Genomic DNA, 27,648 nt, shown 5'->3' on the forward strand with positions numbered 1-27,648 from the left:
TAATGCCTGTAAGAGCAAGCAATTTTAAGATAATTCGAAGATTTATCATTAACCTACGGAGGCTAAGAATCCCATGATTATCAACTAGCTATTACAAGCTGAGCAAATGAATTTCCTTTAAAATAGGTTTAAAACATAGGGAGGTTCTGACCGAGTGGGCATGCTCTGGAGCCTCTTTGCTCGTGAGATTAGAAAAACAGTCCTCTGGGCCGGATTTGAACCAGCGACCTATGGATAACTGTGAATCCTCCACTACAGTCCACCGCTCTACCAACTGAGCTACCAGAGGCTCTGCTTACTTTGTTATTCGTACTGATTGCTTTAGCTCCGTCCCTGTCTTTCGTTTCCACACACAGCTACTCAGCGCGGCCATATAGACGCACAGAAATGCAGCCATCGGCTGCAACTGCAAACATTGCCCAGATTAAGTTTTATAATGCTCGATCGTATCAATTAGGTTAAAAAATGCAAGTAGGAAGTGTCTGAATTATGTCAGAGTACTGCTAAGTGTATTTACGAGTCCCATGCTCCTGTCTGGTTCCATGGTGTAACGGTTAGCACTCTGGACTCTGAATCCAGCGATCCGAGTTCGAATCTCGGTGGAACCTTCGTTTAGTCTAAATTTTCTGTAATAAGCGTTTCTCGCCGAGGAAGTAGCAGTGATAGGCTCAGGGATTTAGTTCCTACGTTTGTGTAAATAACGAGACGTCTATGAAACGGCTGAATATTGGTGCGACTATGTGACCTATATAGCACATTAAACGAGTAATGCCTGTAAGAGCAAGCAATTTTAAGATAATTCGAAGATTTATCATTAACCTACGGAGGCTAAGAATCCCATGATTATCAACTAGCTATTACAAGCTGAGCAAATGAATTTCCTTTAAAATAGGTTTAAAACATAGGGAGGTTCTGACCGAGTGGGCATGCTCTGGAGCCTCTTTGCTCGTGAGATTAGAAAAACAGTCCTCTGGGCCGGATTTGAACCAGCGACCTATGGATAACTGTGAATCCTCCACTACAGTCCACCGCTCTACCAACTGAGCTACCAGAGGCTCTGCTTACTTTGTTATTCGTACTGATTGCTTTAGCTCCGTCCCTGTCTTTCGTTTCCACACACAGCTACTCAGCGCGGCCATATAGACGCACAGAAATGCAGCCATCGGCTGCAACTGCAAACATTGCCCAGATTAAGTTTTATAATGCTCGATCGTATCAATTAGGTTAAAAAATGCAAGTAGGAAGTGTCTGAATTATGTCAGAGTACTGCTAAGTGTATTTACGAGTCCCATGCTCCTGTCTGGTTCCATGGTGTAACGGTTAGCACTCTGGACTCTGAATCCAGCGATCCGAGTTCGAATCTCGGTGGAACCTTCGTTTAGTCTAAATTTTCTGTAATAAGCGTTTCTCGCCGAGGAAGTAGCAGTGATAGGCTCAGGGATTTAGTTCCTACGTTTGTGTAAATAACGAGACGTCTATGAAACGGCTGAATATTGGTGCGACTATGTGACCTATATAGCACATTAAACGAGTAATGCCTGTAAGAGCAAGCAATTTTAAGATAATTCGAAGATTTATCATTAACCTACGGAGGCTAAGAATCCCATGATTATCAACTAGCTATTACAAGCTGAGCAAATGAATTTCCTTTAAAATAGGTTTAAAACATAGGGAGGTTCTGACCGAGTGGGCATGCTCTGGAGCCTCTTTGCTCGTGAGATTAGAAAAACAGTCCTCTGGGCCGGATTTGAACCAGCGACCTATGGATAACTGTGAATCCTCCACTACAGTCCACCGCTCTACCAACTGAGCTACCAGAGGCTCTGCTTACTTTGTTATTCGTACTGATTGCTTTAGCTCCGTCCCTGTCTTTCGTTTCCACACACAGCTACTCAGCGCGGCCATATAGACGCACAGAAATGCAGCCATCGGCTGCAACTGCAAACATTGCCCAGATTAAGTTTTATAATGCTCGATCGTATCAATTAGGTTAAAAAATGCAAGTAGGAAGTGTCTGAATTATGTCAGAGTACTGCTAAGTGTATTTACGAGTCCCATGCTCCTGTCTGGTTCCATGGTGTAACGGTTAGCACTCTGGACTCTGAATCCAGCGATCCGAGTTCGAATCTCGGTGGAACCTTCGTTTAGTCTAAATTTTCTGTAATAAGCGTTTCTCGCCGAGGAAGTAGCAGTGATAGGCTCAGGGATTTAGTTCCTACGTTTGTGTAAATAACGAGACGTCTATGAAACGGCTGAATATTGGTGCGACTATGTGACCTATATAGCACATTAAACGAGTAATGCCTGTAAGAGCAAGCAATTTTAAGATAATTCGAAGATTTATCATTAACCTACGGAGGCTAAGAATCCCATGATTATCAACTAGCTATTACAAGCTGAGCAAATGAATTTCCTTTAAAATAGGTTTAAAACATAGGGAGGTTCTGACCGAGTGGGCATGCTCTGGAGCCTCTTTGCTCGTGAGATTAGAAAAACAGTCCTCTGGGCCGGATTTGAACCAGCGACCTATGGATAACTGTGAATCCTCCACTACAGTCCACCGCTCTACCAACTGAGCTACCAGAGGCTCTGCTTACTTTGTTATTCGTACTGATTGCTTTAGCTCCGTCCCTGTCTTTCGTTTCCACACACAGCTACTCAGCGCGGCCATATAGACGCACAGAAATGCAGCCATTGGCTGCAACTGCAAACATTGCCCAGATTAAGTTTTATAATGCTCGATCGTATCAATTAGGTTAAAAAATGCAAGTAGGAAGTGTCTGAATTATGTCAGAGTACTGCTAAGTGTATTTACGAGTCCCATGCTCCTGTCTGGTTCCATGGTGTAACGGTTAGCACTCTGGACTCTGAATCCAGCGATCCGAGTTCGAATCTCGGTGGAACCTTCGTTTAGTCTAAATTTTCTGTAATAAGCGTTTCTCGCCGAGGAAGTAGCAGTGATAGGCTCAGGGATTTAGTTCCTACGTTTGTGTAAATAACGAGACGTCTATGAAACGGCTGAATATTGGTGCGACTATGTGACCTATATAGCACATTAAACGAGTAATGCCTGTAAGAGCAAGCAATTTTAAGATAATTCGAAGATTTATCATTAACCTACGGAGGCTAAGAATCCCATGATTATCAACTAGCTATTACAAGCTGAGCAAATGAATTTCCTTTAAAATAGGTTTAAAACATAGGGAGGTTCTGACCGAGTGGGCATGCTCTGGAGCCTCTTTGCTCGTGAGATTAGAAAAACAGTCCTCTGGGCCGGATTTGAACCAGCGACCTATGGATAACTGTGAATCCTCCACTACAGTCCACCGCTCTACCAACTGAGCTACCAGAGGCTCTGCTTACTTTGTTATTCGTACTGATTGCTTTAGCTCCGTCCCTGTCTTTCGTTTCCACACACAGCTACTCAGCGCGGCCATATAGACGCACAGAAATGCAGCCATCGGCTGCAACTGCAAACATTGCCCAGATTAAGTTTTATAATGCTCGATCGTATCAATTAGGTTAAAAAATGCAAGTAGGAAGTGTCTGAATTATGTCAGAGTACTGCTAAGTGTATTTACGAGTCCCATGCTCCTGTCTGGTTCCATGGTGTAACGGTTAGCACTCTGGACTCTGAATCCAGCGATCCGAGTTCGAATCTCGGTGGAACCTTCGTTTAGTCTAAATTTTCTGTAATAAGCGTTTCTCGCCGAGGAAGTAGCAGTGATAGGCTCAGGGATTTAGTTCCTACGTTTGTGTAAATAACGAGACGTCTATGAAACGGCTGAATATTGGTGCGACTATGTGACCTATATAGCACATTAAACGAGTAATGCCTGTAAGAGCAAGCAATTTTAAGATAATTCGAAGATTTATCATTAACCTACGGAGGCTAAGAATCCCATGATTATCAACTAGCTATTACAAGCTGAGCAAATGAATTTCCTTTAAAATAGGTTTAAAACATAGGGAGGTTCTGACCGAGTGGGCATGCTCTGGAGCCTCTTTGCTCGTGAGATTAGAAAAACAGTCCTCTGGGCCGGATTTGAACCAGCGACCTATGGATAACTGTGAATCCTCCACTACAGTCCACCGCTCTACCAACTGAGCTACCAGAGGCTCTGCTTACTTTGTTATTCGTACTGATTGCTTTAGCTCCGTCCCTGTCTTTCGTTTCCACACACAGCTACTCAGCGCGGCCATATAGACGCACAGAAATGCAGCCATCGGCTGCAACTGCAAACATTGCCCAGATTAAGTTTTATAATGCTCGATCGTATCAATTAGGTTAAAAAATGCAAGTAGGAAGTGTCTGAATTATGTCAGAGTACTGCTAAGTGTATTTACGAGTCCCATGCTCCTGTCTGGTTCCATGGTGTAACGGTTAGCACTCTGGACTCTGAATCCAGCGATCCGAGTTCGAATCTCGGTGGAACCTTCGTTTAGTCTAAATTTTCTGTAATAAGCGTTTCTCGCCGAGGAAGTAGCAGTGATAGGCTCAGGGATTTAGTTCCTACGTTTGTGTAAATAACGAGACGTCTATGAAACGGCTGAATATTGGTGCGACTATGTGACCTATATAGCACATTAAACGAGTAATGCCTGTAAGAGCAAGCAATTTTAAGATAATTCGAAGATTTATCATTAACCTACGGAGGCTAAGAATCCCATGATTATCAACTAGCTATTACAAGCTGAGCAAATGAATTTCCTTTAAAATAGGTTTAAAACATAGGGAGGTTCTGACCGAGTGGGCATGCTCTGGAGCCTCTTTGCTCGTGAGATTAGAAAAACAGTCCTCTGGGCCGGATTTGAACCAGCGACCTATGGATAACTGTGAATCCTCCACTACAGTCCACCGCTCTACCAACTGAGCTACCAGAGGCTCTGCTTACTTTGTTATTCGTACTGATTGCTTTAGCTCCGTCCCTGTCTTTCGTTTCCACACACAGCTACTCAGCGCGGCCATATAGACGCACAGAAATGCAGCCATCGGCTGCAACTGCAAACATTGCCCAGATTAAGTTTTATAATGCTCGATCGTATCAATTAGGTTAAAAAATGCAAGTAGGAAGTGTCTGAATTATGTCAGAGTACTGCTAAGTGTATTTACGAGTCCCATGCTCCTGTCTGGTTCCATGGTGTAACGGTTAGCACTCTGGACTCTGAATCCAGCGATCCGAGTTCGAATCTCGGTGGAACCTTCGTTTAGTCTAAATTTTCTGTAATAAGCGTTTCTCGCCGAGGAAGTAGCAGTGATAGGCTCAGGGATTTAGTTCCTACGTTTGTGTAAATAACGAGACGTCTATGAAACGGCTGAATATTGGTGCGACTATGTGACCTATATAGCACATTAAACGAGTAATGCCTGTAAGAGCAAGCAATTTTAAGATAATTCGAAGATTTATCATTAACCTACGGAGGCTAAGAATCCCATGATTATCAACTAGCTATTACAAGCTGAGCAAATGAATTTCCTTTAAAATAGGTTTAAAACATAGGGAGGTTCTGACCGAGTGGGCATGCTCTGGAGCCTCTTTGCTCGTGAGATTAGAAAAACAGTCCTCTGGGCCGGATTTGAACCAGCGACCTATGGATAACTGTGAATCCTCCACTACAGTCCACCGCTCTACCAACTGAGCTACCAGAGGCTCTGCTTACTTTGTTATTCGTACTGATTGCTTTAGCTCCGTCCCTGTCTTTCGTTTCCACACACAGCTACTCAGCGCGGCCATATAGACGCACAGAAATGCAGCCATCGGCTGCAACTGCAAACATTGCCCAGATTAAGTTTTATAATGCTCGATCGTATCAATTAGGTTAAAAAATGCAAGTAGGAAGTGTCTGAATTATGTCAGAGTACTGCTAAGTGTATTTACGAGTCCCATGCTCCTGTCTGGTTCCATGGTGTAACGGTTAGCACTCTGGACTCTGAATCCAGCGATCCGAGTTCGAATCTCGGTGGAACCTTCGTTTAGTCTAAATTTTCTGTAATAAGCGTTTCTCGCCGAGGAAGTAGCAGTGATAGGCTCAGGGATTTAGTTCCTACGTTTGTGTAAATAACGAGACGTCGACGTCTATGAAACGGCTGAATATTGGTGCGACTATGTGACCTATATAGCACATTAAACGAGTAATGCCTGTAAGAGCAAGCAATTTTAAGATAATTCGAAGAATTATCATTATCCTACGGAGGCTAAGAATCCCATGATTATCAACTAGCTATTACAAGCTGAGCAAATGAATTTCCTTTAAAATAGGTTTAAAACATAGGGAGGTTCTGACCGAGTGGGCATGCTCTGGAGCCTCTTTGCTCGTGAGATTAGAAAAACAGTCCTCTGGGCCGGATTTGAACCAGCGACCTATGGATAACTGTGAATCCTCCACTACAGTCCACCGCTCTACCAACTGAGCTACCAGAGGCTCTGCTTACTTTCTTATTCGTACTGATTGCTTTAGCTCCGTCCCTGTCTTTCGTTTCCACACACAGCTACTCAGCGCGGCCATATAGACGCACAGAAATGCAGCCATCGGCTGCAACTGCAAACATTGCCCAGATTAAGTTTTATAATGCCCGATCGTATCAATTAGGTTAAAAAATGCAAGTAGGAAGTGTCTGAAGCATGTCAGAGCACTGCTAAGTGTATTTACGAGTCCCATGCTTCTGTCTGGTTCCATTCCGGCTCTAGCTGTCTGCGCGTTAGGACGTGTCCGCCGCTGCTCTGTGTACGTTAGTGGTGACGCCAAGTCCTGAGTTTTAGTTTGTTGCTGTTTGTGAATTTCTGTATTTTAACGTGACTGGTGTCATTGTGCAAAGTTTCTGTGTGTTTTCGTCCGTTATAACGGTTCTGTTTTGGAGGAATTTCGGTTTATTGCCGGGATCTCCTCGTAACTGACGAAAAATGGCTGGAATTGTCCGGAAGAATACCCTGGTTTTCTCCTTCGAGAAGGAAACACGTGCAGTGCAACCTACGGCTTTGGAAATCCATGACTGGCTGACCGACGTAATTGGAGTAAGTTCTGATTCCGTACATACCACTCAATTAGATGCTGACAAATACTGTGTTTTTGTCAAATTTTTTAATCCCGTGGATGTTGAGAAGCTGTTGTTGAAGTCGGGTAGTGTTGCTGAATTTGTGCATAGAGATGGGTCTAAAAGTAGTGTTTCGATTCGGAAAGCGGATATCACGTATAAAACTGTAAGAGTGCTAAACATTCCCATTGAAGTAGATAATCAGCTGATTAAAGAGGCACTATCGAAATACGGGGAGATCCAGTCCATTGTCAACGAAAGGTGGTCAAAATTGTATAAATTGCAGTGTTTCAATGGCATACGATCAGTAGAAATGGAAGTTAAAGCCAATATTCCATCTTTCCTTTCTATTGCTGGTCATAAAGCGCATATCGTTTACTCAGGGCAGGTTCAGACATGTAATATTTGTAATGAAACGGGTCATTTCCGTCAAGACTGTCCCCGCCGTGTCTATGTCCTTAAAAATAGCCTTACGCAGCGTCAGCGACTTACGCTTAATGATGTTCTGCCTAACAATCATCAACCTTCCCCGGCCAGTACTGATGGAGCTCGTACTTCTGATGTAACTGCCGTAAATGTCGCTGATTTTCCTCCCTTGCATGTAATTACCGATCGCAGTTCTTCTACCCATGAATGCGATCTGCAAACTAAAAAGAGACCTTTAGACACGACTGAAGACTGTTCTGACGATGCTACATCACAGTCCAACCGTAAACAAAAGCAATGCAGTGAGAGTGCGGGTGAGGACGTAGACAGTAAACATGTGGCGGTGACGCCGGCAGCAGAGGCCCTCCCGCCGACAGCTGCTGTTGCCACAGCGTTAGACGACATGGACGCGAAAACACAGGCCCCGATCTCGGCGACACAGGAGTCGAGTTCTGAGGAACAGCAAGCGATGGATCGGACTCAGCCTTGCGAATCTACAGACACACAGCACTCCCTCTCCGTTGCACCGATGGAGGTCGCGGAAGGAACTGAAACTGGAACTAGACTTAACAAACAGGACTGTGTAGAGGCCACTTCCGCCCAATCGGCGCAAGTTGCGGATCACTCGCGGTCACACACTGCCACTGCAGAGGTTCAAAGACGCAGGCTAAAACCTCAACCGAACCTCAAAGCATCTCGTAACGCCGATAAACAAAAACTTGGAAAAGATGATGTGAAAGCCAAAAACGTATCATATGAAATAATTTCTGAAGTATCCCCCGAGACAAACCCAAAGAAACTTGATGGTGCAAACCCCCACTGTAAAGATAAGTCTGACCCGGTAAAGAATCCGTCATTGAACTGACACAGCCAAGTCTAACTCGTGAAACGATACTGCTAAGTGCCACCATGTTCCTGCACAATTTCGGTGACAACGGAATTACCAATATGCCAAATTCGTAGTTGACTGTTTTTAGTATCATTTTTTTTCTTCTTTTTCTTATATTACCTCCAGAAGTAATTGATACTTTTCTCTGACAGTAGGGATTTTTTTTCCTTATTTTCACAAGGAAGCTACATGTGCCAGGCATACACAATAACAACTATAAACATTAACAGGATTAAGTCAGAACCGAAGATTGCTGCTCTCAAGGATTTCCTTTACGAATCAGGAACTGACATAGCTTTGCTGCAAGAAGTCGCGATGCCTGACCTTAAGGTTGCAGGCTATGTAGAAATACTAAATATCTCACTCGAAACAAAAGTGGGGACAGCAATTTTAATCCGGGAAGGGATCCCTGTAACTGATGTCGAGAGACTGGACTCGGGCAGGGCAATCGGTCTTAAAGTCTTTGACGTTACTATTATTAACCTGTATGCCCCGTCAGGGACCTCCAATAGACCGGAAAGGGCTAAATTTTTTAGAGAAGAAATAATATATCTATTACGGAAAAACCCGCCGCAACTTTTAATTGGCGGCGATTTTAACTGTGTATTAAATAAAAAAGATCAGACTCCCAATTTTAATTGCTGTAACGAGTTGAAGCGGCTAGTTACGGATCTAAAACTCAGGGATACTTGGGAAATTAAATATCCCACTGTTGTTGCATATACGTACATAGCTACACAGTCCTGTAGCAGAATTGATAGGATATATGTGTCACAAGGTATGGAAAGATCCTTAGTTAAAGTCGAGACAATTCCTGTATATTTCTCCGACCATTGCAGTATGCTGGCTTCTATCAATTTAAAGGCACAACCAACTCGCCGCTTCAGAAGTCAGTGGAAGCTGAACGTATCTTTGCTACAGGACAATGAGTTAGCCGATGTTGTCAACGAAACGTGGAACATGTGCTTGCGCTCGGTAGATCGCTATGTGACTGTTACGGACTGGTGGTGCAACAGGGCAAAACCAAAACTGCGGAGCGTTTTAATTCACTACAGTCTCCAACGATCCCGTGAACTCAAGAACACCATAGAATTTTATTATGCAATGTTACGGAACTTGTATGAACAGGCGAGCATTTCCGGCATTCGTTTGGAAGACATTAAGAAAACTAAGGCCAAATTACTCCGCATTAAACAACAACAGCTGGAAGGACTAAAAGTAAAGTCGAAAGCCAAGTCATTATCAGGGGACGAAACTGCTTCCTTGTATCACCTCTTGCGACACGCAAAACATAGGAGTCGAACCTTTCTTGATGAGATCCAGACTCCGACCGGTCTGACCGTTACTTCACAGAAAGAGATCGTCAACGAGGTTTACCAGTATTACCACAATCTATATTCAGCCGGTCAGTTATGCGAAGAATCCTTTGAAGAATTTCTTGACAGCATAGTTCCTCAGCTGTCAGAAGAGGACAATGAAGGACTTCTTACTGATTTCACTGAAGAGGATGTCCACGAAACCGTCCGCAAGTCTCCTTTAAAAAAGTCACCGGGGCCGGATGGGTTGCCCGTTGAATTTTATCTGCGATACTGGTCACTCATTGGAGCAAAGTTTACTCAAATGGCAAACGAGATTATCCAAGGAAAACCACTACCTGCTGCTATGAAAGAATGCACAATAGTACTAGTTCCAAAGACTACATCGAAGCGAAATCTACACAACTTTCGCCCTATTTCGTTGCTTAACTCCGACTATAAAATCATAGCTAGATTGTTAAATAACAGACTTTCACTTTTAGCCAAAAAAATAGTAAGTCAACATCAGTCATGTGTACCTGGCAGAACTATTTTCAAAAGTATTGCGGAATACAGGGATTTAATTGCCATCACCTCTGTGACGAACATCAAATGTGCCATTTGTTTTATTGATTTTCACAAAGCCTTCGACCGTGTGGATCACAGGTTCCTTCTTACAACAATGAGAAAAATCGGCTTTGACGAACGAGCTCTCAGTGTGGTCACGAACGTTGCGTTGGGATTCAGCGCAAGTATCTCTGTCAACTGTCAAAGAACTAAGCAGATCCAGATACGGCGCGGCGTTCCTCAGGGCAGCCCGCTTTCCATGCTTCTATTCGTCTTTTCCTTGGAGCCGCTACTCCGCAGTCTTCACGCCAACCTAACAGGTATTACGTTAGCAGGTCACAAAACAGTCATAAATGCATACGCTGATGATGTAGGCGTCGTATTACGGAACGTCGATGACATTTCCAAATTAGAACTGCTTATTAAAAAGTACTGCAGCGTGTCGGGAGCTATCACCAATGCTAATAAGAGCAGATTTCTCAACCTGCGGGGTTTTCAACACGTAACTGTCACTTGGGCAACACCGGTCACTCAGTGCAAATCACTTGGAACGACTCTGACTACGTGTCCAATAAAAATGGCGGCCATTAATTGGAAAACTACATCCGGATACATTCAAGGAGCCATCAGAGAAAATCTGCACCGAACTTTAAATCAATTTCAGAGAATCCATTTAATTAATAACTGCCTCTTATCAAAAGCTTATTACACGGCGCAAATCTTTCCACTCCCCACCATGATCGCTGGAAAGATAATGTCACTCGTCACTAACTACCTATGGCGAGGTGAAGTGTTTAGAGTGACTGGGAGAACAGCTACCCTAGATCCCAGCAATGGCGGTCTGGGATTAACTGACATTAAGAACAAGGCCTCTGCTCTTTTCCTCAAACGGACCACTAGTCTTCTCAACGAAAACGCTACAAGCATTACAACTAAGTTATTTGAAATTCTTAGACCTGCAAGTCTCCACGCGCCAGTTGATGTGCAAAAAATTAATCCCCGTCTTCGTCATGTGCGTACATTTTTCGTCGATCTGAGTTATATCAATGGCGAACTAACTAATTTGCGGCAGTTAACGGCCCGAGCAATTCTGTGTCTCAGAAAGAAAAATGAAGGGAAGAATAAAATAGAGGCAAAATATCCGCATTACGATTGGGCAACTATATGGAAGAACATTAACCTACGTGGTCTCTCCTCCGACGCAAAAACATCATGGTACAAATCGGTGAACAATATAGTTAGCACCAACGAACGTTTGCACTCAATCGGGATTAGCCAAACAAACCTTTGTCTCAAATGTAATCTCCTCGATACAACAGTACACAGATTCACGTGTGCAGGACATCTGCAAAACTGGAAATGGTTGAGAGACCAATTGGCTTTCCTGACAAGATCGTCCACCGAAAATTTTCAGCCTCAGACACTTCTCCGGCCACAGATACTGTATTTCCCTGCCACCAAAAATAACTCAATTCATTGGTTAATGGGAAACTACGTTAGCTATGTCATTAATAACTTAGGGACTGACAATATCATTGATTTTCATATGTACCTGAAAAATGAATATGATAGAGTAGTTAAATATCCAGGCCATAAAACGATGTACGGCAACATGCTCAAAATTGTCTTTGAGCGACTGGGAATCGGATGACGGCGAAGAGCAAACAAAAGACTTTCTTTTATACAACGATAATCGGAGAAGCGAAGAACACTACATGATTCAGTTCATCTTAAAATTTTACGTAGCAACAAATGAAGGGAGTCCCGAATTTTATTTCCCACATTTATTAAAACAAGCAATTCATTTATTTAACGATTATCCTCAATCAGCGCTTCAATTCAAATTTTTTTTTCAATTATGAGGCCTAGCCAAGATCGGCAATTAATAATTAAACATTCAAAGCACGCTATAAATGGACATTCCGCCATTAGGTGACGGATGAGGGTCGGCATTGAGGCCAGGCCTCAGCATTTTTTGACCCCTGCCCTCCTTGCCGACGCTTATCTGACACAGAAAGCTATATTAAAAAAAAATAAAAACTAAAAAAAAAAACAAAAAAAAACAAAGTTGGTAGGGCGTACGGTTTGCTAACGAAAAAACAAGCGCCTCAAAATTAAATTAACAAGCAAAAAAAAAAAAAAAAAAAAAAAAAAAAAAATGGTGTAACGGTTAGCACTCTGGACTCTGAATCCAGCGATCCGAGTTCGAATCTCGGTGGAACCTTCGTTTAGTCTAAATTTTCTGTAATAAGCATTTCTCGCCGAAGAAGTAGCAGCGATAGGCTCAGGGATTTAGTTCCTACGTTTGTGTAAATAACGAGACGTCTATGAAACGGCTGAATATTGGTGCGACTATGTGACCTATATAGCACATTAAACGAGTAATGCCTGTAAGAGCAAGCAATTTTAAGATAATTCGAAGAATTATCATTATCCTACGGAGGCTAAGAATCCCATGATTATCAACTAGCTATTACAAGCTGAGCAAATGAATTTCCTTTAAAATAGGTTTAAAACATAGGGAGGTTCTGACCGAGTGGGCATGCTCTGGAGCCTCTTTGCTCGTGAGATTAGAAAAACAGTCCTCTGGGCCGGATTTGAACCAGCGACCTATGGATAACTGTGAATCCTCCACTACAGTCCACCGCTCTACCAACTGAGCTACCAGAGGCTCTGCTTACTTTCTTATTCGTACTGATTGCTTTAGCTCCGTCCCTGTCTTTCGTTTCCACACACAGCTACTCAGCGCGGCCATATAGACGCACAGAAATGCAGCCATCGGCTGCAACTGCAAACATTGCCCAGATTAAGTTTTATAATGCCCGATCGTATCAATTAGGTTAAAAAATGCAAGTAGGAAGTGTCTGAAGCATGTCAGAGCACTGCTAAGTGTATTTACGAGTCCCATGCTTCTGTCTGGTTCCATGGTGTAACGGTTAGCACTCTGGACTCTGAATCCAGCGATCCGAGTTCGAATCTCGGTGGAACCTTCGTTTAGTCTAAATTTTCTGTAATAAGCATTTCTCGCCGAAGAAGTAGCAGCGATAGGCTCAGGGATTTAGTTCCTACGTTTGTGTAAATAACGAGACGTCTATGAAACGGCTGAATATTGGTGCGACTATGTGACCTATATAGCACATTAAACGAGTAATGCCTGTAAGAGCAAGCAATTTTAAGATAATTCGAAGAATTATCATTATCCTACGGAGGCTAAGAATCCCATGATTATCAACTAGCTATTACAAGCTGAGCAAATGAATTTCCTTTAAAATAGGTTTAAAACATAGGGAGGTTCTGACCGAGTGGGCATGCTCTGGAGCCTCTTTGCTCGTGAGATTAGAAAAACAGTCCTCTGGGCCGGATTTGAACCAGCGACCTATGGATAACTGTGAATCCTCCACTACAGTCCACCGCTCTACCAACTGAGCTACCAGAGGCTCTGCTTACTTTCTTATTCGTACTGATTGCTTTAGCTCCGTCCCTGTCTTTCGTTTCCACACACAGCTACTCAGCGCGGCCATATAGACGCACAGAAATGCAGCCATCGGCTGCAACTGCAAACATTGCCCAGATTAAGTTTTATAATGCCCGATCGTATCAATTAGGTTAAAAAATGCAAGTAGGAAGTGTCTGAAGCATGTCAGAGCACTGCTAAGTGTATTTACGAGTCCCATGCTTCTGTCTGGTTCCATGGTGTAACGGTTAGCACTCTGGACTCTGAATCCAGCGATCCGAGTTCGAATCTCGGTGGAACCTTCGTTTAGTCTAAATTTTCTGTAATAAGCATTTCTCGCCGAAGAAGTAGCAGCGATAGGCTCAGGGATTTAGTTCCTACGTTTGTGTAAATAACGAGACGTCTATGAAACGGCTGAATATTGGTGCGACTATGTGACCTATATAGCACATTAAACGAGTAATGCCTGTAAGAGCAAGCAATTTTAAGATAATTCGAAGAATTATCATTATCCTACGGAGGCTAAGAATCCCATGATTATCAACTAGCTATTACAAGCTGAGCAAATGAATTTCCTTTAAAATAGGTTTAAAACATAGGGAGGTTCTGACCGAGTGGGCATGCTCTGGAGCCTCTTTGCTCGTGAGATTAGAAAAACAGTCCTCTGGGCCGGATTTGAACCAGCGACCTATGGATAACTGTGAATCCTCCACTACAGTCCACCGCTCTACCAACTGAGCTACCAGAGGCTCTGCTTACTTTCTTATTCGTACTGATTGCTTTAGCTCCGTCCCTGTCTTTCGTTTCCACACACAGCTACTCAGCGCGGCCATATAGACGCACAGAAATGCAGCCATCGGCTGCAACTGCAAACATTGCCCAGATTAAGTTTTATAATGCCCGATCGTATCAATTAGGTTAAAAAATGCAAGTAGGAAGTGTCTGAAGCATGTCAGAGCACTGCTAAGTGTATTTACGAGTCCCATGCTTCTGTCTGGTTCCATGGTGTAACGGTTAGCACTCTGGACTCTGAATCCAGCGATCCGAGTTCGAATCTCGGTGGAACCTTCGTTTAGTCTAAATTTTCTGTAATAAGCATTTCTCGCCGAAGAAGTAGCAGCGATAGGCTCAGGGATTTAGTTCCTACGTTTGTGTAAATAACGAGACGTCTATGAAACGGCTGAATATTGGTGCGACTATGTGACCTATATAGCACATTAAACGAGTAATGCCTGTAAGAGCAAGCAATTTTAAGATAATTCGAAGAATTATCATTATCCTACGGAGGCTAAGAATCCCATGATTATCAACTAGCTATTACAAGCTGAGCAAATGAATTTCCTTTAAAATAGGTTTAAAACATAGGGAGGTTCTGACCGAGTGGGCATGCTCTGGAGCCTCTTTGCTCGTGAGATTAGAAAAACAGTCCTCTGGGCCGGATTTGAACCAGCGACCTATGGATAACTGTGAATCCTCCACTACAGTCCACCGCTCTACCAACTGAGCTACCAGAGGCTCTGCTTACTTTCTTATTCGTACTGATTGCTTTAGCTCCGTCCCTGTCTTTCGTTTCCACACACAGCTACTCAGCGCGGCCATATAGACGCACAGAAATGCAGCCATCGGCTGCAACTGCAAACATTGCCCAGATTAAGTTTTATAATGCCCGATCGTATCAATTAGGTTAAAAAATGCAAGTAGGAAGTGTCTGAAGCATGTCAGAGCACTGCTAAGTGTATTTACGAGTCCCATGCTTCTGTCTGGTTCCATGGTGTAACGGTTAGCACTCTGGACTCTGAATCCAGCGATCCGAGTTCGAATCTCGGTGGAACCTTCGTTTAGTCTAAATTTTCTGTAATAAGCATTTCTCGCCGAAGAAGTAGCAGCGATAGGCTCAGGGATTTAGTTCCTACGTTTGTGTAAATAACGAGACGTCTATGAAACGGCTGAATATTGGTGCGACTATGTGACCTATATAGCACATTAAACGAGTAATGCCTGTAAGAGCAAGCAATTTTAAGATAATTCGAAGAATTATCATTATCCTACGGAGGCTAAGAATCCCATGATTATCAACTAGCTATTACAAGCTGAGCAAATGAATTTCCTTTAAAATAGGTTTAAAACATAGGGAGGTTCTGACCGAGTGGGCATGCTCTGGAGCCTCTTTGCTCGTGAGATTAGAAAAACAGTCCTCTGGGCCGGATTTGAACCAGCGACCTATGGATAACTGTGAATCCTCCACTACAGTCCACCGCTCTACCAACTGAGCTACCAGAGGCTCTGCTTACTTTCTTATTCGTACTGATTGCTTTAGCTCCGTCCCTGTCTTTCGTTTCCACACACAGCTACTCAGCGCGGCCATATAGACGCACAGAAATGCAGCCATCGGCTGCAACTGCAAACATTGCCCAGATTAAGTTTTATAATGCCCGATCGTATCAATTAGGTTAAAAAATGCAAGTAGGAAGTGTCTGAAGCATGTCAGAGCACTGCTAAGTGTATTTACGAGTCCCATGCTTCTGTCTGGTTCCATGGTGTAACGGTTAGCACTCTGGACTCTGAATCCAGCGATCCGAGTTCGAATCTCGGTGGAACCTTCGTTTAGTCTAAATTTTCTGTAATAAGCATTTCTCGCCGAAGAAGTAGCAGCGATAGGCTCAGGGATTTAGTTCCTACGTTTGTGTAAATAACGAGACGTCTATGAAACGGCTGAATATTGGTGCGACTATGTGACCTATATAGCACATTAAACGAGTAATGCCTGTAAGAGCAAGCAATTTTAAGATAATTCGAAGAATTATCATTATCCTACGGAGGCTAAGAATCCCATGATTATCAACTAGCTATTACAAGCTGAGCAAATGAATTTCCTTTAAAATAGGTTTAAAACATAGGGAGGTTCTGACCGAGTGGGCATGCTCTGGAGCCTCTTTGCTCGTGAGATTAGAAAAACAGTCCTCTGGGCCGGATTTGAACCAGCGACCTATGGATAACTGTGAATCCTCCACTACAGTCCACCGCTCTACCAACTGAGCTACCAGAGGCTCTGCTTACTTTCTTATTCGTACTGATTGCTTTAGCTCCGTCCCTGTCTTTCGTTTCCACACACAGCTACTCAGCGCGGCCATATAGACGCACAGAAATGCAGCCATCGGCTGCAACTGCAAACATTGCCCAGATTAAGTTTTATAATGCCCGATCGTATCAATTAGGTTAAAAAATGCAAGTAGGAAGTGTCTGAAGCATGTCAGAGCACTGCTAAGTGTATTTACGAGTCCCATGCTTCTGTCTGGTTCCATGGTGTAACGGTTAGCACTCTGGACTCTGAATCCAGCGATCCGAGTTCGAATCTCGGTGGAACCTTCGTTTAGTCTAAATTTTCTGTAATAAGCATTTCTCGCCGAAGAAGTAGCAGCGATAGGCTCAGGGATTTAGTTCCTACGTTTGTGTAAATAACGAGACGTCTATGAAACGGCTGAATATTGGTGCGACTATGTGACCTATATAGCACATTAAACGAGTAATGCCTGTAAGAGCAAGCAATTTTAAGATAATTCGAAGAATTATCATTATCCTACGGAGGCTAAGAATCCCATGATTATCAACTAGCTATTACAAGCTGAGCAAATGAATTTCCTTTAAAATAGGTTTAAAACATAGGGAGGTTCTGACCGAGTGGGCATGCTCTGGAGCCTCTTTGCTCGTGAGATTAGAAAAACAGTCCTCTGGGCCGGATTTGAACCAGCGACCTATGGATAACTGTGAATCCTCCACTACAGTCCACCGCTCTACCAACTGAGCTACCAGAGGCTCTGCTTACTTTCTTATTCGTACTGATTGCTTTAGCTCCGTCCCTGTCTTTCGTTTCCACACACAGCTACTCAGCGCGGCCATATAGACGCACAGAAATGCAGCCATCGGCTGCAACTGCAAACATTGCCCAGATTAAGTTTTATAATGCCCGATCGTATCAATTAGGTTAAAAAATGCAAGTAGGAAGTGTCTGAAGCATGTCAGAGCACTGCTAAGTGTATTTACGAGTCCCATGCTTCTGTCTGGTTCCATGGTGTAACGGTTAGCACTCTGGACTCTGAATCCAGCGATCCGAGTTCGAATCTCGGTGGAACCTTCGTTTAGTCTAAATTTTCTGTAATAAGCATTTCTCGCCGAAGAAGTAGCAGCGATAGGCTCAGGGATTTAGTTCCTACGTTTGTGTAAATAACGAGACGTCTATGAAACGGCTGAATATTGGTGCGACTATGTGACCTATATAGCACATTAAACGAGTAATGCCTGTAAGAGCAAGCAATTTTAAGATAATTCGAAGAATTATCATTATCCTACGGAGGCTAAGAATCCCATGATTATCAACTAGCTATTACAAGCTGAGCAAATGAATTTCCTTTAAAATAGGTTTAAAACATAGGGAGGTTCTGACCGAGTGGGCATGCTCTGGAGCCTCTTTGCTCGTGAGATTAGAAAAACAGTCCTCTGGGCCGGATTTGAACCAGCGACCTATGGATAACTGTGAATCCTCCACTACAGTCCACCGCTCTACCAACTGAGCTACCAGAGGCTCTGCTTACTTTCTTATTCGTACTGATTGCTTTAGCTCCGTCCCTGTCTTTCGTTTCCACACACAGCTACTCAGCGCGGCCATATAGACGCACAGAAATGCAGCCATCGGCTGCAACTGCAAACATTGCCCAGATTAAGTTTTATAATGCCCGATCGTATCAATTAGGTTAAAAAATGCAAGTAGGAAGTGTCTGAAGCATGTCAGAGCACTGCTAAGTGTATTTACGAGTCCCATGCTTCTGTCTGGTTCCATGGTGTAACGGTTAGCACTCTGGACTCTGAATCCAGCGATCCGAGTTCGAATCTCGGTGGAACCTTCGTTTAGTCTAAATTTTCTGTAATAAGCATTTCTCGCCGAAGAAGTAGCAGCGATAGGCTCAGGGATTTAGTTCCTACGTTTGTGTAAATAACGAGACGTCTATGAAACGGCTGAATATTGGTGCGACTATGTGACCTATATAGCACATTAAACGAGTAATGCCTGTAAGAGCAAGCAATTTTAAGATAATTCGAAGAATTATCATTATCCTACGGAGGCTAAGAATCCCATGATTATCAACTAGCTATTACAAGCTGAGCAAATGAATTTCCTTTAAAATAGGTTTAAAACATAGGGAGGTTCTGACCGAGTGGGCATGCTCTGGAGCCTCTTTGCTCGTGAGATTAGAAAAACAGTCCTCTGGGCCGGATTTGAACCAGCGACCTATGGATAACTGTGAATCCTCCACTACAGTCCACCGCTCTACCAACTGAGCTACCAGAGGCTCTGCTTACTTTCTTATTCGTACTGATTGCTTTAGCTCCGTCCCTGTCTTTCGTTTCCACACACAGCTACTCAGCGCGGCCATATAGACGCACAGAAATGCAGCCATCGGCTGCAACTGCAAACATTGCCCAGATTAAGTTTTATAATGCCCGATCGTATCAATTAGGTTAAAAAATGCAAGTAGGAAGTGTCTGAAGCATGTCAGAGCACTGCTAAGTGTATTTACGAGTCCCATGCTTCTGTCTGGTTCCATGGTGTAACGGTTAGCACTCTGGACTCTGAATCCAGCGATCCGAGTTCGAATCTCGGTGGAACCTTCGTTTAGTCTAAATTTTCTGTAATAAGCATTTCTCGCCGAAGAAGTAGCAGCGATAGGCTCAGGGATTTAGTTCCTACGTTTGTGTAAATAACGAGACGTCTATGAAACGGCTGAATATTGGTGCGACTATGTGACCTATATAGCACATTAAACGAGTAATGCCTGTAAGAGCAAGCAATTTTAAGATAATTCGAAGAATTATCATTATCCTACGGAGGCTAAGAATCCCATGATTATCAACTAGCTATTACAAGCTGAGCAAATGAATTTCCTTTAAAATAGGTTTAAAACATAGGGAGGTTCTGACCGAGTGGGCATGCTCTGGAGCCTCTTTGCTCGTGAGATTAGAAAAACAGTCCTCTGGGCCGGATTTGAACCAGCGACCTATGGATAACTGTGAATCCTCCACTACAGTCCACCGCTCTACCAACTGAGCTACCAGAGGCTCTGCTTACTTTCTTATTCGTACTGATTGCTTTAGCTCCGTCCCTGTCTTTCGTTTCCACACACAGCTACTCAGCGCGGCCATATAGACGCACAGAAATGCAGCCATCGGCTGCAACTGCAAACATTGCCCAGATTAAGTTTTATAATGCCCGATCGTATCAATTAGGTTAAAAAATGCAAGTAGGAAGTGTCTGAAGCATGTCAGAGCACTGCTAAGTGTATTTACGAGTCCCATGCTTCTGTCTGGTTCCATGGTGTAACGGTTAGCACTCTGGACTCTGAATCCAGCGATCCGAGTTCGAATCTCGGTGGAACCTTCGTTTAGTCTAAATTTTCTGTAATAAGCATTTCTCGCCGAAGAAGTAGCAGCGATAGGCTCAGGGATTTAGTTCCTACGTTTGTGTAAATAACGAGACGTCTATGAAACGGCTGAATATTGGTGCGACTATGTGACCTATATAGCACATTAAACGAGTAATGCCTGTAAGAGCAAGCAATTTTAAGATAATTCGAAGAATTATCATTATCCTACGGAGGCTAAGAATCCCATGATTATCAACTAGCTATTACAAGCTGAGCAAATGAATTTCCTTTAAAATAGGTTTAAAACATAGGGAGGTTCTGACCGAGTGGGCATGCTCTGGAGCCTCTTTGCTCGTGAGATTAGAAAAACAGTCCTCTGGGCCGGATTTGAACCAGCGACCTATGGATAACTGTGAATCCTCCACTACAGTCCACCGCTCTACCAACTGAGCTACCAGAGGCTCTGCTTACTTTCTTATTCGTACTGATTGCTTTAGCTCCGTCCCTGTCTTTCGTTTCCACACACAGCTACTCAGCGCGGCCATATAGACGCACAGAAATGCAGCCATCGGCTGCAACTGCAAACATTGCCCAGATTAAGTTTTATAATGCCCGATCGTATCAATTAGGTTAAAAAATGCAAGTAGGAAGTGTCTGAAGCATGTCAGAGCACTGCTAAGTGTATTTACGAGTCCCATGCTTCTGTCTGGTTCCATGGTGTAACGGTTAGCACTCTGGACTCTGAATCCAGCGATCCGAGTTCGAATCTCGGTGGAACCTTCGTTTAGTCTAAATTTTCTGTAATAAGCATTTCTCGCCGAAGAAGTAGCAGCGATAGGCTCAGGGATTTAGTTCCTACGTTTGTGTAAATAACGAGACGTCTATGAAACGGCTGAATATTGGTGCGACTATGTGACCTATATAGCACATTAAACGAGTAATGCCTGTAAGAGCAAGCAATTTTAAGATAATTCGAAGAATTATCATTATCCTACGGAGGCTAAGAATCCATGATTATCAACTAGCTATTACAAGCTGAGCAAATGAATTTCCTTTAAAATAGGTTTAAAACATAGGGAGGTTCTGACCGAGTGGGCATGCTCTGGAGCCTCTTTGCTCGTGAGATTAGAAAAACAGTCCTCTGGGCCGGATTTGAACCAGCGACCTATGGATAACTGTGAATCCTCCACTACAGTCCACCGCTCTACCCAACTGAGCTACCAGAGGCTCTGCTTACTTTGTTATTCGTACTGATTGCTTTAGCTCCGTCCCTGTCTTTCGTTTCCACACACAGCTACTCAGCGCGGCCATATAGACGCACAGAAATGCAGCCATCGGCTGCAACTGCAAACATTGCCCAGATTAAGTTTTATAATGCTCGATCGTATCAATTAGGTTAAAAAATGCAAGTAGAAGTGTCTGAATTATGTCAGAGTACTGCTAAGTGTATTTACGAGTCCCATGCTCCTGTCTGGTTCCATGGTGTAACGTTAGCACTCTGGACTCTGATCCAGCGATCCGAGTTCGAATCTCGGTGGAACCTTCGTTTAGTCTAAATTTTCTGTAATAAGCGTTTCTCGCCGAGGAAGTAGCAGTGATAGGCTCAGGGATTTAGTTCCTACGTTTGTGTAAATAACGAGACGTCTATGAAACGGCTGAATATTGGTGCGACTATGTGACTCTATATAGCACATTAAACGAGTAATGCCTGTAAGAGCAAGCAATTTTAAGATAATTCGAAGATTTATCATTAACCTACGGAGGCTAAAGAATCCATGATTATCAAACTAGCTATTACAAGCTGAGCAAATGAATTTCCTTTAAAATAGGTTTAAAACATAGGGAGGTTCTGACCGAGTGGGCATGCTCTGGAGCCTCTTTGCTCGTGAGATTAGAAAAACAGTCCTCTGGGCCGGATTTGAACCAGCGACCTATGGATAACTGTGAATCCTCCACTACAGTCCACCGCTCTACCAACTGAGCTACCAGAGGCTCTGCTTACTTTGTTATTCGTACTGATTGCTTTAGCTCCGTCCCTGTCTTTCGTTTCCACACACAGCTACTCAGCGCGGCCATATAGACGCACAGAAATGCAGCCATCGGCTGCAACTGCAAACATTGCCCAGATTAAGTTTTATAATGCTCGATCGTATCAATTAGGTTAAAAAATGCAAGTAGGAAGTGTCTGAATTATGTCAGAGTACTGCTAAGTGTATTTACGAGTCCCATGCTCCTGTCTGGTTTCCATGGTGTAACGGTTAGCACTCTGGACTCTGAATCCAGCGATCCGAGTTCGAATCTCGGTGGAACCTTCGTTTAGTCTAAATTTTCTGTAATAAGCGTTTCTCGCCGAGGAAGTAGCAGTGATAGGCTCAGGGATTTAGTTCCTACGTTTGTGTAAATAACGAGACGTCTATGAAACGGCTGAATATTGGTGCGACTATGTGACCTATATAGCACATTAAACGAGTAATGCCTGTAAGAGCAAGCAATTTTAAGATAATTCGAAGATTTATCATTAACCTACGGAGGCTAAGAATCCCATGATTATCAACTAGCTATTACAAGCTGAGCAAATGAATTTCCTTTAAAATAGGTTTAAAACATAGGGAGGTTCTTTCTGACCGAGTGGGCATGCTCTGGAGCCTCTTTGCTCGTGAGATTAGAAAAACAGTCCTCTGGGCCGGATTTGAACCAGCGACCTATGGATAACTGTGAATCCTCCACTACAGTCCACCGCTCTACCAACTGAGCTACCAGAGGCTCTGCTTACTTTGTTATTCGTACTGATTGCTTTAGCTCCGTCCCTGTCTTTCGTTTCCACACACAGCTACTCAGCGCGGCCATATAGACGCACAGAAATGCAGCCATCGGCTGCAACTGCAAACATTGCCCAGATTAAGTTTTATAATGCTCGATCGTATCAATTAGGTTAAAAAATGCAAGTAGGAAGTGTCTGAATTATGTCAGAGTACTGCTAAGTGTATTTACGAGTCCCATGCTCCTGTCTGGTTCCATGGTGTAACGGTTAGCACTCTGGACTCTGAATCCAGCGATCCGAGTTCGAATCTCGGTGGAACCTTCGTTTAGTCTAAATTTTCTGTAATAAGCGTTTCTCGCCGAGGAAGTAGCAGTGATAGGCTCAGGGATTTAGTTCCTACGTTTGTGTAAATAACGAGACGTCTATGAAACGGCTGAATATTGGTGCGACTATGTGACCTATATAGCACATTAAACGAGTAATGCCTGTAAGAGCAAGCAATTTTAAGATAATTCGAAGATTTATCATTAACCTACGGAGGCTAAGAATCCCATGATTACCAACTAGCTATTACAAGCTGAGCAAATGAATTTCCTTTAAAATAGGTTTAAAACATAGGGAGGTTCTGACCGAGTGGGCATGCTCTGGAGCCTCTTTGCTCGTGAGATTAGAAAAACAGTCCTCTGGGCCGGATTTGAACCAGCGACCTATGGATAACTGTGAATCCTCCACTACAGTCCACCGCTCTACCAACTGAGCTACCAGAGGCTCTGCTTACTTTGTTATTCGTACTGATTGCTTTAGCTCCGTCCCTGTCTTTCGTTTCCACACACAGCTACTCAGCGCGGCCATATAGACGCACAGAAATGCAGCCATCGGCTGCAACTGCAAACATTGCCCAGATTAAGTTTTATAATGCTCGATCGTATCAATTAGGTTAAAAAATGCAAGTAGGAAGTGTCTGAATTATGTCAGAGTACTGCTAAGTGTATTTACGAGTCCCATGCTCCTGTCTGGTTCCATGGTGTAACGGTTAGCACTCTGGACTCTGAATCCAGCGATCCGAGTTCGAATCTCGGTGGAACCTTCGTTTAGTCTAAATTTTCTGTAATAAGCGTTTCTCGCCGAGGAAGTAGCAGTGATAGGCTCAGGGATTTAGTTCCTACGTTTGTGTAAATAACGAGACGTCTATGAAACGGCTGAATATTGGTGCGACTATGTGACCTATATAGCACATTAAACGAGTAATGCCTGTAAGAGCAAGCAATTTTAAGATAATTCGAAGATTTATCATTAACCTACGGAGGCTAAGAATCCCATGATTATCAACTAGCTATTACAAGCTGAGCAAATGAATTTCCTTTAAAATAGGTTTAAAACATAGGGAGGTTCTGACCGAGTGGGCATGCTCTGGAGCCTCTTTGCTCGTGAGATTAGAAAAACAGTCCTCTGGGCCGGATTTGAACCAGCGACCTATGGATAACTGTGAATCCTCCACTACAGTCCACCGCTCTACCAACTGAGCTACCAGAGGCTCTGCTTACTTTGTTATTCGTACTGATTGCTTTAGCTCCGTCCCTGTCTTTCGTTTCCACACACAGCTACTCAGCGCGGCCATATAGACGCACAGAAATGCAGCCATCGGCTGCAACTGCAAACATTGCCCAGATTAAGTTTTATAATGCTCGATCGTATCAATTAGGTTAAAAAATGCAAGTAGGAAGTGTCTGAATTATGTCAGAGTACTGCTAAGTGTATTTACGAGTCCCATGCTCCTGTCTGGTTCCATGGTGTAACGGTTAGCACTCTGGACTCTGAATCCAGCGATCCGAGTTCGAATCTCGGTGGAACCTTCGTTTAGTCTAAATTTTCTGTAATAAGCGTTTCTCGCCGAGGAAGTAGCAGTGATAGGCTCAGGGATTTAGTTCCTACGTTTGTGTAAATAACGAGACGTCTATGAAACGGCTGAATATTGGTGCGACTATGTGACCTATATAGCACATTAAACGAGTAATGCCTGTAAGAGCAAGCAATTTTAAGATAATTCGAAGATTTATCATTAACCTACGGAGGCTAAGAATCCCATGATTATCAACTAGCTATTACAAGCTGAGCAAATGAATTTCCTTTAAAATAGGTTTAAAACATAGGGAGGTTCTGACCGAGTGGGCATGCTCTGGAGCCTCTTTGCTCGTGAGATTAGAAAAACAGTCCTCTGGGCCGGATTTGAACCAGCGACCTATGGATAACTGTGAATCCTCCACTACAGTCCACCGCTCTACCAACTGAGCTACCAGAGGCTCTGCTTACTTTGTTATTCGTACTGATTGCTTTAGCTCCGTCCCTGTCTTTCGTTTCCACACACAGCTACTCAGCGCGGCCATATAGACGCACAGAAATGCAGCCATCGGCTGCAACTGCAAACATTGCCCAGATTAAGTTTTATAATGCTCGATCGTATCAATTAGGTTAAAAAATGCAAGTAGGAAGTGTCTGAATTATGTCAGAGTACTGCTAAGTGTATTTACGAGTCCCATGCTCCTGTCTGGTTCCATGGTGTAACGGTTAGCACTCTGGACTCTGAATCCAGCGATCCGAGTTCGAATCTCGGTGGAACCTTCGTTTAGTCTAAATTTTCTGTAATAAGCGTTTCTCGCCGAGGAAGTAGCAGTGATAGGCTCAGGGATTTAGTTCCTACGTTTGTGTAAATAACGAGACGTCTATGAAACGGCTGAATATTGGTGCGACTATGTGACCTATATAGCACATTAAACGAGTAATGCCTGTAAGAGCAAGCAATTTTAAGATAATTCGAAGATTTATCATTAACCTACGGAGGCTAAGAATCCCATGATTATCAACTAGCTATTACAAGCTGAGCAAATGAATTTCCTTTAAAATAGGTTTAAAACATAGGGAGGTTCTGACCGAGTGGGCATGCTCTGGAGCCTCTTTGCTCGTGAGATTAGAAAAACAGTCCTCTGGGCCGGATTTGAACCAGCGACCTATGGATAACTGTGAATCCTCCACTACAGTCCACCGCTCTACCAACTGAGCTACCAGAGGCTCTGCTTACTTTGTTATTCGTACTGATTGCTTTAGCTCCGTCCCTGTCTTTCGTTTCCACACACAGCTACTCAGCGCGGCCATATAGACGCACAGAAATGCAGCCATCGGCTGCAACTGCAAACATTGCCCAGATTAAGTTTTATAATGCTCGATCGTATCAATTAGGTTAAAAAATGCAAGTAGGAAGTGTCTGAATTATGTCAGAGTACTGCTAAGTGTATTTACGAGTCCCATGCTCCTGTCTGGTTCCATGGTGTAACGGTTAGCACTCTGGACTCTGAATCCAGCGATCCGAGTTCGAATCTCGGTGGAACCTTCGTTTAGTCTAAATTTTCTGTAATAAGCGTTTCTCGCCGAGGAAGTAGCAGTGATAGGCTCAGGGATTTAGTTCCTACGTTTGTGTAAATAACGAGACGTCTATGAAACGGCTGAATATTGGTGCGACTATGTGACCTATATAGCACATTAAACGAGTAATGCCTGTAAGAGCAAGCAATTTTAAGATAATTCGAAGATTTATCATTAACCTACGGAGGCTAAGAATCCCATGATTATCAACTAGCTATTACAAGCTGAGCAAATGAATTTCCTTTAAAATAGGTTTAAAACATAGGGAGGTTCTGACCGAGTGGGCATGCTCTGGAGCCTCTTTGCTCGTGAGATTAGAAAAACAGTCCTCTGGGCCGGATTTGAACCAGCGACCTATGGATAACTGTGAATCCTCCACTACAGTCCACCGCTCTACCAACTGAGCTACCAGAGGCTCTGCTTACTTTGTTATTCGTACTGATTGCTTTAGCTCCGTCCCTGTCTTTCGTTTCCACACACAGCTACTCAGCGCGGCCATATAGACGCACAGAAATGCAGCCATCGGCTGCAACTGCAAACATTGCCCAGATTAAGTTTTATAATGCTCGATCGTATCAATTAGGTTAAAAAATGCAAGTAGGAAGTGTCTGAATTATGTCAGAGTACTGCTAAGTGTATTTACGAGTCCCATGCTCCTGTCTGGTTCCATGGTGTAACGGTTAGCACTCTGGACTCTGAATCCAGCGATCCGAGTTCGAATCTCGGTGGAACCTTCGTTTAGTCTAAATTTTCTGTAATAAGCGTTTCTCGCCGAGGAAGTAGCAGTGATAGGCTCAGGGATTTAGTTCCTACGTTTGTGTAAATAACGAGACGTCTATGAAACGGCTGAATATTGGTGCGACTATGTGACCTATATAGCACATTAAACGAGTAATGCCTGTAAGAGCAAGCAATTTTAAGATAATTCGAAGATTTATCATTAACCTACGGAGGCTAAGAATCCCATGATTATCAACTAGCTATTACAAGCTGAGCAAATGAATTTCCTTTAAAATAGGTTTAAAACATAGGGAGGTTCTGACCGAGTGGGCATGCTCTGGAGCCTCTTTGCTCGTGAGATTAGAAAAACAGTCCTCTGGGCCGGATTTGAACCAGCGACCTATGGATAACTGTGAATCCTCCACTACAGTCCACCGCTCTACCAACTGAGCTACCAGAGGCTCTGCTTACTTTGTTATTCGTACTGATTGCTTTAGCTCCGTCCCTGTCTTTCGTTTCCACACACAGCTACTCAGCGCGGCCATATAGACGCACAGAAATGCAGCCATCGGCTGCAACTGCAAACATTGCCCAGATTAAGTTTTATAATGCTCGATCGTATCAATTAGGTTAAAAAATGCAAGTAGGAAGTGTCTGAATTATGTCAGAG

At 43.4% G+C, this 27,648-nt stretch overlaps 55 non-coding genes across 55 annotated transcripts; 26 read left to right on the forward strand and 29 right to left on the reverse strand.

The window, feature by feature from the left end:
* Window positions 1-200: 200 nt before the first annotated feature.
* Window positions 201-289, reverse strand: Trnay-gua (transfer RNA tyrosine (anticodon GUA)). The gene is given in 2 exon segments: window positions 201-236; window positions 253-289. It is a non-coding gene; the product is annotated as a tRNA-Tyr (tRNA).
* A 247-nt stretch (window positions 290-536) lies between these two features.
* Window positions 537-608, forward strand: Trnaq-cug (transfer RNA glutamine (anticodon CUG)). The gene has a single exon. It is a non-coding gene; the product is annotated as a tRNA-Gln (tRNA).
* Window positions 609-966: 358 nt separating this feature from the next.
* On the reverse strand, window positions 967-1,055 carry Trnay-gua (transfer RNA tyrosine (anticodon GUA)). Its single transcript is given in 2 exon segments — window positions 967-1,002; window positions 1,019-1,055. It is a non-coding gene; the product is annotated as a tRNA-Tyr (tRNA).
* A 247-nt stretch (window positions 1,056-1,302) lies between these two features.
* Window positions 1,303-1,374, forward strand: Trnaq-cug (transfer RNA glutamine (anticodon CUG)). The gene has a single exon. It is a non-coding gene; the product is annotated as a tRNA-Gln (tRNA).
* Window positions 1,375-1,732: 358 nt separating this feature from the next.
* Trnay-gua (transfer RNA tyrosine (anticodon GUA)) lies at window positions 1,733-1,821 on the reverse strand. Its single transcript is given in 2 exon segments — window positions 1,733-1,768; window positions 1,785-1,821. It is a non-coding gene; the product is annotated as a tRNA-Tyr (tRNA).
* A 247-nt stretch (window positions 1,822-2,068) lies between these two features.
* Window positions 2,069-2,140, forward strand: Trnaq-cug (transfer RNA glutamine (anticodon CUG)). The gene has a single exon. It is a non-coding gene; the product is annotated as a tRNA-Gln (tRNA).
* A 358-nt stretch (window positions 2,141-2,498) lies between these two features.
* Window positions 2,499-2,587, reverse strand: Trnay-gua (transfer RNA tyrosine (anticodon GUA)). Its single transcript is given in 2 exon segments — window positions 2,499-2,534; window positions 2,551-2,587. It is a non-coding gene; the product is annotated as a tRNA-Tyr (tRNA).
* A 247-nt stretch (window positions 2,588-2,834) lies between these two features.
* On the forward strand, window positions 2,835-2,906 carry Trnaq-cug (transfer RNA glutamine (anticodon CUG)). Its single transcript has one exon. It is a non-coding gene; the product is annotated as a tRNA-Gln (tRNA).
* A 358-nt stretch (window positions 2,907-3,264) lies between these two features.
* Window positions 3,265-3,353, reverse strand: Trnay-gua (transfer RNA tyrosine (anticodon GUA)). Its single transcript is given in 2 exon segments — window positions 3,265-3,300; window positions 3,317-3,353. It is a non-coding gene; the product is annotated as a tRNA-Tyr (tRNA).
* Window positions 3,354-3,600: 247 nt separating this feature from the next.
* On the forward strand, window positions 3,601-3,672 carry Trnaq-cug (transfer RNA glutamine (anticodon CUG)). The gene has a single exon. It is a non-coding gene; the product is annotated as a tRNA-Gln (tRNA).
* A 358-nt stretch (window positions 3,673-4,030) lies between these two features.
* Trnay-gua (transfer RNA tyrosine (anticodon GUA)) lies at window positions 4,031-4,119 on the reverse strand. The gene is given in 2 exon segments: window positions 4,031-4,066; window positions 4,083-4,119. It is a non-coding gene; the product is annotated as a tRNA-Tyr (tRNA).
* A 247-nt stretch (window positions 4,120-4,366) lies between these two features.
* Trnaq-cug (transfer RNA glutamine (anticodon CUG)) lies at window positions 4,367-4,438 on the forward strand. The gene has a single exon. It is a non-coding gene; the product is annotated as a tRNA-Gln (tRNA).
* A 358-nt stretch (window positions 4,439-4,796) lies between these two features.
* Window positions 4,797-4,885, reverse strand: Trnay-gua (transfer RNA tyrosine (anticodon GUA)). Its single transcript is given in 2 exon segments — window positions 4,797-4,832; window positions 4,849-4,885. It is a non-coding gene; the product is annotated as a tRNA-Tyr (tRNA).
* A 247-nt stretch (window positions 4,886-5,132) lies between these two features.
* Window positions 5,133-5,204, forward strand: Trnaq-cug (transfer RNA glutamine (anticodon CUG)). Its single transcript has one exon. It is a non-coding gene; the product is annotated as a tRNA-Gln (tRNA).
* A 358-nt stretch (window positions 5,205-5,562) lies between these two features.
* Trnay-gua (transfer RNA tyrosine (anticodon GUA)) lies at window positions 5,563-5,651 on the reverse strand. The gene is given in 2 exon segments: window positions 5,563-5,598; window positions 5,615-5,651. It is a non-coding gene; the product is annotated as a tRNA-Tyr (tRNA).
* Window positions 5,652-5,898: 247 nt separating this feature from the next.
* Window positions 5,899-5,970, forward strand: Trnaq-cug (transfer RNA glutamine (anticodon CUG)). Its single transcript has one exon. It is a non-coding gene; the product is annotated as a tRNA-Gln (tRNA).
* Window positions 5,971-6,334: 364 nt separating this feature from the next.
* Window positions 6,335-6,423, reverse strand: Trnay-gua (transfer RNA tyrosine (anticodon GUA)). Its single transcript is given in 2 exon segments — window positions 6,335-6,370; window positions 6,387-6,423. It is a non-coding gene; the product is annotated as a tRNA-Tyr (tRNA).
* A 6,369-nt stretch (window positions 6,424-12,792) lies between these two features.
* Window positions 12,793-12,881, reverse strand: Trnay-gua (transfer RNA tyrosine (anticodon GUA)). Its single transcript is given in 2 exon segments — window positions 12,793-12,828; window positions 12,845-12,881. It is a non-coding gene; the product is annotated as a tRNA-Tyr (tRNA).
* A 247-nt stretch (window positions 12,882-13,128) lies between these two features.
* On the forward strand, window positions 13,129-13,200 carry Trnaq-cug (transfer RNA glutamine (anticodon CUG)). The gene has a single exon. It is a non-coding gene; the product is annotated as a tRNA-Gln (tRNA).
* Window positions 13,201-13,558: 358 nt separating this feature from the next.
* Window positions 13,559-13,647, reverse strand: Trnay-gua (transfer RNA tyrosine (anticodon GUA)). The gene is given in 2 exon segments: window positions 13,559-13,594; window positions 13,611-13,647. It is a non-coding gene; the product is annotated as a tRNA-Tyr (tRNA).
* Window positions 13,648-13,894: 247 nt separating this feature from the next.
* On the forward strand, window positions 13,895-13,966 carry Trnaq-cug (transfer RNA glutamine (anticodon CUG)). The gene has a single exon. It is a non-coding gene; the product is annotated as a tRNA-Gln (tRNA).
* A 358-nt stretch (window positions 13,967-14,324) lies between these two features.
* Trnay-gua (transfer RNA tyrosine (anticodon GUA)) lies at window positions 14,325-14,413 on the reverse strand. The gene is given in 2 exon segments: window positions 14,325-14,360; window positions 14,377-14,413. It is a non-coding gene; the product is annotated as a tRNA-Tyr (tRNA).
* A 247-nt stretch (window positions 14,414-14,660) lies between these two features.
* Trnaq-cug (transfer RNA glutamine (anticodon CUG)) lies at window positions 14,661-14,732 on the forward strand. Its single transcript has one exon. It is a non-coding gene; the product is annotated as a tRNA-Gln (tRNA).
* Window positions 14,733-15,090: 358 nt separating this feature from the next.
* Window positions 15,091-15,179, reverse strand: Trnay-gua (transfer RNA tyrosine (anticodon GUA)). The gene is given in 2 exon segments: window positions 15,091-15,126; window positions 15,143-15,179. It is a non-coding gene; the product is annotated as a tRNA-Tyr (tRNA).
* Window positions 15,180-15,426: 247 nt separating this feature from the next.
* On the forward strand, window positions 15,427-15,498 carry Trnaq-cug (transfer RNA glutamine (anticodon CUG)). Its single transcript has one exon. It is a non-coding gene; the product is annotated as a tRNA-Gln (tRNA).
* A 358-nt stretch (window positions 15,499-15,856) lies between these two features.
* On the reverse strand, window positions 15,857-15,945 carry Trnay-gua (transfer RNA tyrosine (anticodon GUA)). Its single transcript is given in 2 exon segments — window positions 15,857-15,892; window positions 15,909-15,945. It is a non-coding gene; the product is annotated as a tRNA-Tyr (tRNA).
* Window positions 15,946-16,192: 247 nt separating this feature from the next.
* On the forward strand, window positions 16,193-16,264 carry Trnaq-cug (transfer RNA glutamine (anticodon CUG)). Its single transcript has one exon. It is a non-coding gene; the product is annotated as a tRNA-Gln (tRNA).
* Window positions 16,265-16,622: 358 nt separating this feature from the next.
* On the reverse strand, window positions 16,623-16,711 carry Trnay-gua (transfer RNA tyrosine (anticodon GUA)). The gene is given in 2 exon segments: window positions 16,623-16,658; window positions 16,675-16,711. It is a non-coding gene; the product is annotated as a tRNA-Tyr (tRNA).
* Window positions 16,712-16,958: 247 nt separating this feature from the next.
* On the forward strand, window positions 16,959-17,030 carry Trnaq-cug (transfer RNA glutamine (anticodon CUG)). Its single transcript has one exon. It is a non-coding gene; the product is annotated as a tRNA-Gln (tRNA).
* Window positions 17,031-17,388: 358 nt separating this feature from the next.
* Trnay-gua (transfer RNA tyrosine (anticodon GUA)) lies at window positions 17,389-17,477 on the reverse strand. The gene is given in 2 exon segments: window positions 17,389-17,424; window positions 17,441-17,477. It is a non-coding gene; the product is annotated as a tRNA-Tyr (tRNA).
* Window positions 17,478-17,724: 247 nt separating this feature from the next.
* Window positions 17,725-17,796, forward strand: Trnaq-cug (transfer RNA glutamine (anticodon CUG)). The gene has a single exon. It is a non-coding gene; the product is annotated as a tRNA-Gln (tRNA).
* A 358-nt stretch (window positions 17,797-18,154) lies between these two features.
* On the reverse strand, window positions 18,155-18,243 carry Trnay-gua (transfer RNA tyrosine (anticodon GUA)). The gene is given in 2 exon segments: window positions 18,155-18,190; window positions 18,207-18,243. It is a non-coding gene; the product is annotated as a tRNA-Tyr (tRNA).
* Window positions 18,244-18,490: 247 nt separating this feature from the next.
* Window positions 18,491-18,562, forward strand: Trnaq-cug (transfer RNA glutamine (anticodon CUG)). Its single transcript has one exon. It is a non-coding gene; the product is annotated as a tRNA-Gln (tRNA).
* Window positions 18,563-18,920: 358 nt separating this feature from the next.
* Window positions 18,921-19,009, reverse strand: Trnay-gua (transfer RNA tyrosine (anticodon GUA)). The gene is given in 2 exon segments: window positions 18,921-18,956; window positions 18,973-19,009. It is a non-coding gene; the product is annotated as a tRNA-Tyr (tRNA).
* A 247-nt stretch (window positions 19,010-19,256) lies between these two features.
* Window positions 19,257-19,328, forward strand: Trnaq-cug (transfer RNA glutamine (anticodon CUG)). Its single transcript has one exon. It is a non-coding gene; the product is annotated as a tRNA-Gln (tRNA).
* A 358-nt stretch (window positions 19,329-19,686) lies between these two features.
* Trnay-gua (transfer RNA tyrosine (anticodon GUA)) lies at window positions 19,687-19,775 on the reverse strand. Its single transcript is given in 2 exon segments — window positions 19,687-19,722; window positions 19,739-19,775. It is a non-coding gene; the product is annotated as a tRNA-Tyr (tRNA).
* A 247-nt stretch (window positions 19,776-20,022) lies between these two features.
* Window positions 20,023-20,094, forward strand: Trnaq-cug (transfer RNA glutamine (anticodon CUG)). The gene has a single exon. It is a non-coding gene; the product is annotated as a tRNA-Gln (tRNA).
* Window positions 20,095-20,452: 358 nt separating this feature from the next.
* On the reverse strand, window positions 20,453-20,541 carry Trnay-gua (transfer RNA tyrosine (anticodon GUA)). The gene is given in 2 exon segments: window positions 20,453-20,488; window positions 20,505-20,541. It is a non-coding gene; the product is annotated as a tRNA-Tyr (tRNA).
* Window positions 20,542-20,788: 247 nt separating this feature from the next.
* Trnaq-cug (transfer RNA glutamine (anticodon CUG)) lies at window positions 20,789-20,860 on the forward strand. The gene has a single exon. It is a non-coding gene; the product is annotated as a tRNA-Gln (tRNA).
* A 357-nt stretch (window positions 20,861-21,217) lies between these two features.
* On the reverse strand, window positions 21,218-21,307 carry Trnay-gua (transfer RNA tyrosine (anticodon GUA)). Its single transcript is given in 2 exon segments — window positions 21,218-21,253; window positions 21,270-21,307. It is a non-coding gene; the product is annotated as a tRNA-Tyr (tRNA).
* A 676-nt stretch (window positions 21,308-21,983) lies between these two features.
* On the reverse strand, window positions 21,984-22,072 carry Trnay-gua (transfer RNA tyrosine (anticodon GUA)). Its single transcript is given in 2 exon segments — window positions 21,984-22,019; window positions 22,036-22,072. It is a non-coding gene; the product is annotated as a tRNA-Tyr (tRNA).
* A 247-nt stretch (window positions 22,073-22,319) lies between these two features.
* Window positions 22,320-22,392, forward strand: Trnaq-cug (transfer RNA glutamine (anticodon CUG)). Its single transcript has one exon. It is a non-coding gene; the product is annotated as a tRNA-Gln (tRNA).
* Window positions 22,393-22,754: 362 nt separating this feature from the next.
* Trnay-gua (transfer RNA tyrosine (anticodon GUA)) lies at window positions 22,755-22,843 on the reverse strand. The gene is given in 2 exon segments: window positions 22,755-22,790; window positions 22,807-22,843. It is a non-coding gene; the product is annotated as a tRNA-Tyr (tRNA).
* A 247-nt stretch (window positions 22,844-23,090) lies between these two features.
* Window positions 23,091-23,162, forward strand: Trnaq-cug (transfer RNA glutamine (anticodon CUG)). The gene has a single exon. It is a non-coding gene; the product is annotated as a tRNA-Gln (tRNA).
* A 358-nt stretch (window positions 23,163-23,520) lies between these two features.
* Trnay-gua (transfer RNA tyrosine (anticodon GUA)) lies at window positions 23,521-23,609 on the reverse strand. The gene is given in 2 exon segments: window positions 23,521-23,556; window positions 23,573-23,609. It is a non-coding gene; the product is annotated as a tRNA-Tyr (tRNA).
* A 247-nt stretch (window positions 23,610-23,856) lies between these two features.
* Window positions 23,857-23,928, forward strand: Trnaq-cug (transfer RNA glutamine (anticodon CUG)). The gene has a single exon. It is a non-coding gene; the product is annotated as a tRNA-Gln (tRNA).
* A 358-nt stretch (window positions 23,929-24,286) lies between these two features.
* Trnay-gua (transfer RNA tyrosine (anticodon GUA)) lies at window positions 24,287-24,375 on the reverse strand. The gene is given in 2 exon segments: window positions 24,287-24,322; window positions 24,339-24,375. It is a non-coding gene; the product is annotated as a tRNA-Tyr (tRNA).
* Window positions 24,376-24,622: 247 nt separating this feature from the next.
* Trnaq-cug (transfer RNA glutamine (anticodon CUG)) lies at window positions 24,623-24,694 on the forward strand. Its single transcript has one exon. It is a non-coding gene; the product is annotated as a tRNA-Gln (tRNA).
* A 358-nt stretch (window positions 24,695-25,052) lies between these two features.
* Trnay-gua (transfer RNA tyrosine (anticodon GUA)) lies at window positions 25,053-25,141 on the reverse strand. The gene is given in 2 exon segments: window positions 25,053-25,088; window positions 25,105-25,141. It is a non-coding gene; the product is annotated as a tRNA-Tyr (tRNA).
* Window positions 25,142-25,388: 247 nt separating this feature from the next.
* On the forward strand, window positions 25,389-25,460 carry Trnaq-cug (transfer RNA glutamine (anticodon CUG)). The gene has a single exon. It is a non-coding gene; the product is annotated as a tRNA-Gln (tRNA).
* Window positions 25,461-25,818: 358 nt separating this feature from the next.
* On the reverse strand, window positions 25,819-25,907 carry Trnay-gua (transfer RNA tyrosine (anticodon GUA)). The gene is given in 2 exon segments: window positions 25,819-25,854; window positions 25,871-25,907. It is a non-coding gene; the product is annotated as a tRNA-Tyr (tRNA).
* Window positions 25,908-26,154: 247 nt separating this feature from the next.
* Trnaq-cug (transfer RNA glutamine (anticodon CUG)) lies at window positions 26,155-26,226 on the forward strand. The gene has a single exon. It is a non-coding gene; the product is annotated as a tRNA-Gln (tRNA).
* Window positions 26,227-26,584: 358 nt separating this feature from the next.
* Window positions 26,585-26,673, reverse strand: Trnay-gua (transfer RNA tyrosine (anticodon GUA)). Its single transcript is given in 2 exon segments — window positions 26,585-26,620; window positions 26,637-26,673. It is a non-coding gene; the product is annotated as a tRNA-Tyr (tRNA).
* A 247-nt stretch (window positions 26,674-26,920) lies between these two features.
* On the forward strand, window positions 26,921-26,992 carry Trnaq-cug (transfer RNA glutamine (anticodon CUG)). Its single transcript has one exon. It is a non-coding gene; the product is annotated as a tRNA-Gln (tRNA).
* A 358-nt stretch (window positions 26,993-27,350) lies between these two features.
* Trnay-gua (transfer RNA tyrosine (anticodon GUA)) lies at window positions 27,351-27,439 on the reverse strand. The gene is given in 2 exon segments: window positions 27,351-27,386; window positions 27,403-27,439. It is a non-coding gene; the product is annotated as a tRNA-Tyr (tRNA).
* Window positions 27,440-27,648: the final 209 nt, after the last annotated feature.

The sequence above is a fragment of the Schistocerca cancellata genome, unplaced genomic scaffold (genome assembly GCF_023864275.1).
Source record: "Schistocerca cancellata isolate TAMUIC-IGC-003103 unplaced genomic scaffold, iqSchCanc2.1 HiC_scaffold_710, whole genome shotgun sequence".
Taxonomy (NCBI): Eukaryota; Metazoa; Arthropoda; class Insecta; order Orthoptera; family Acrididae; genus Schistocerca; species Schistocerca cancellata.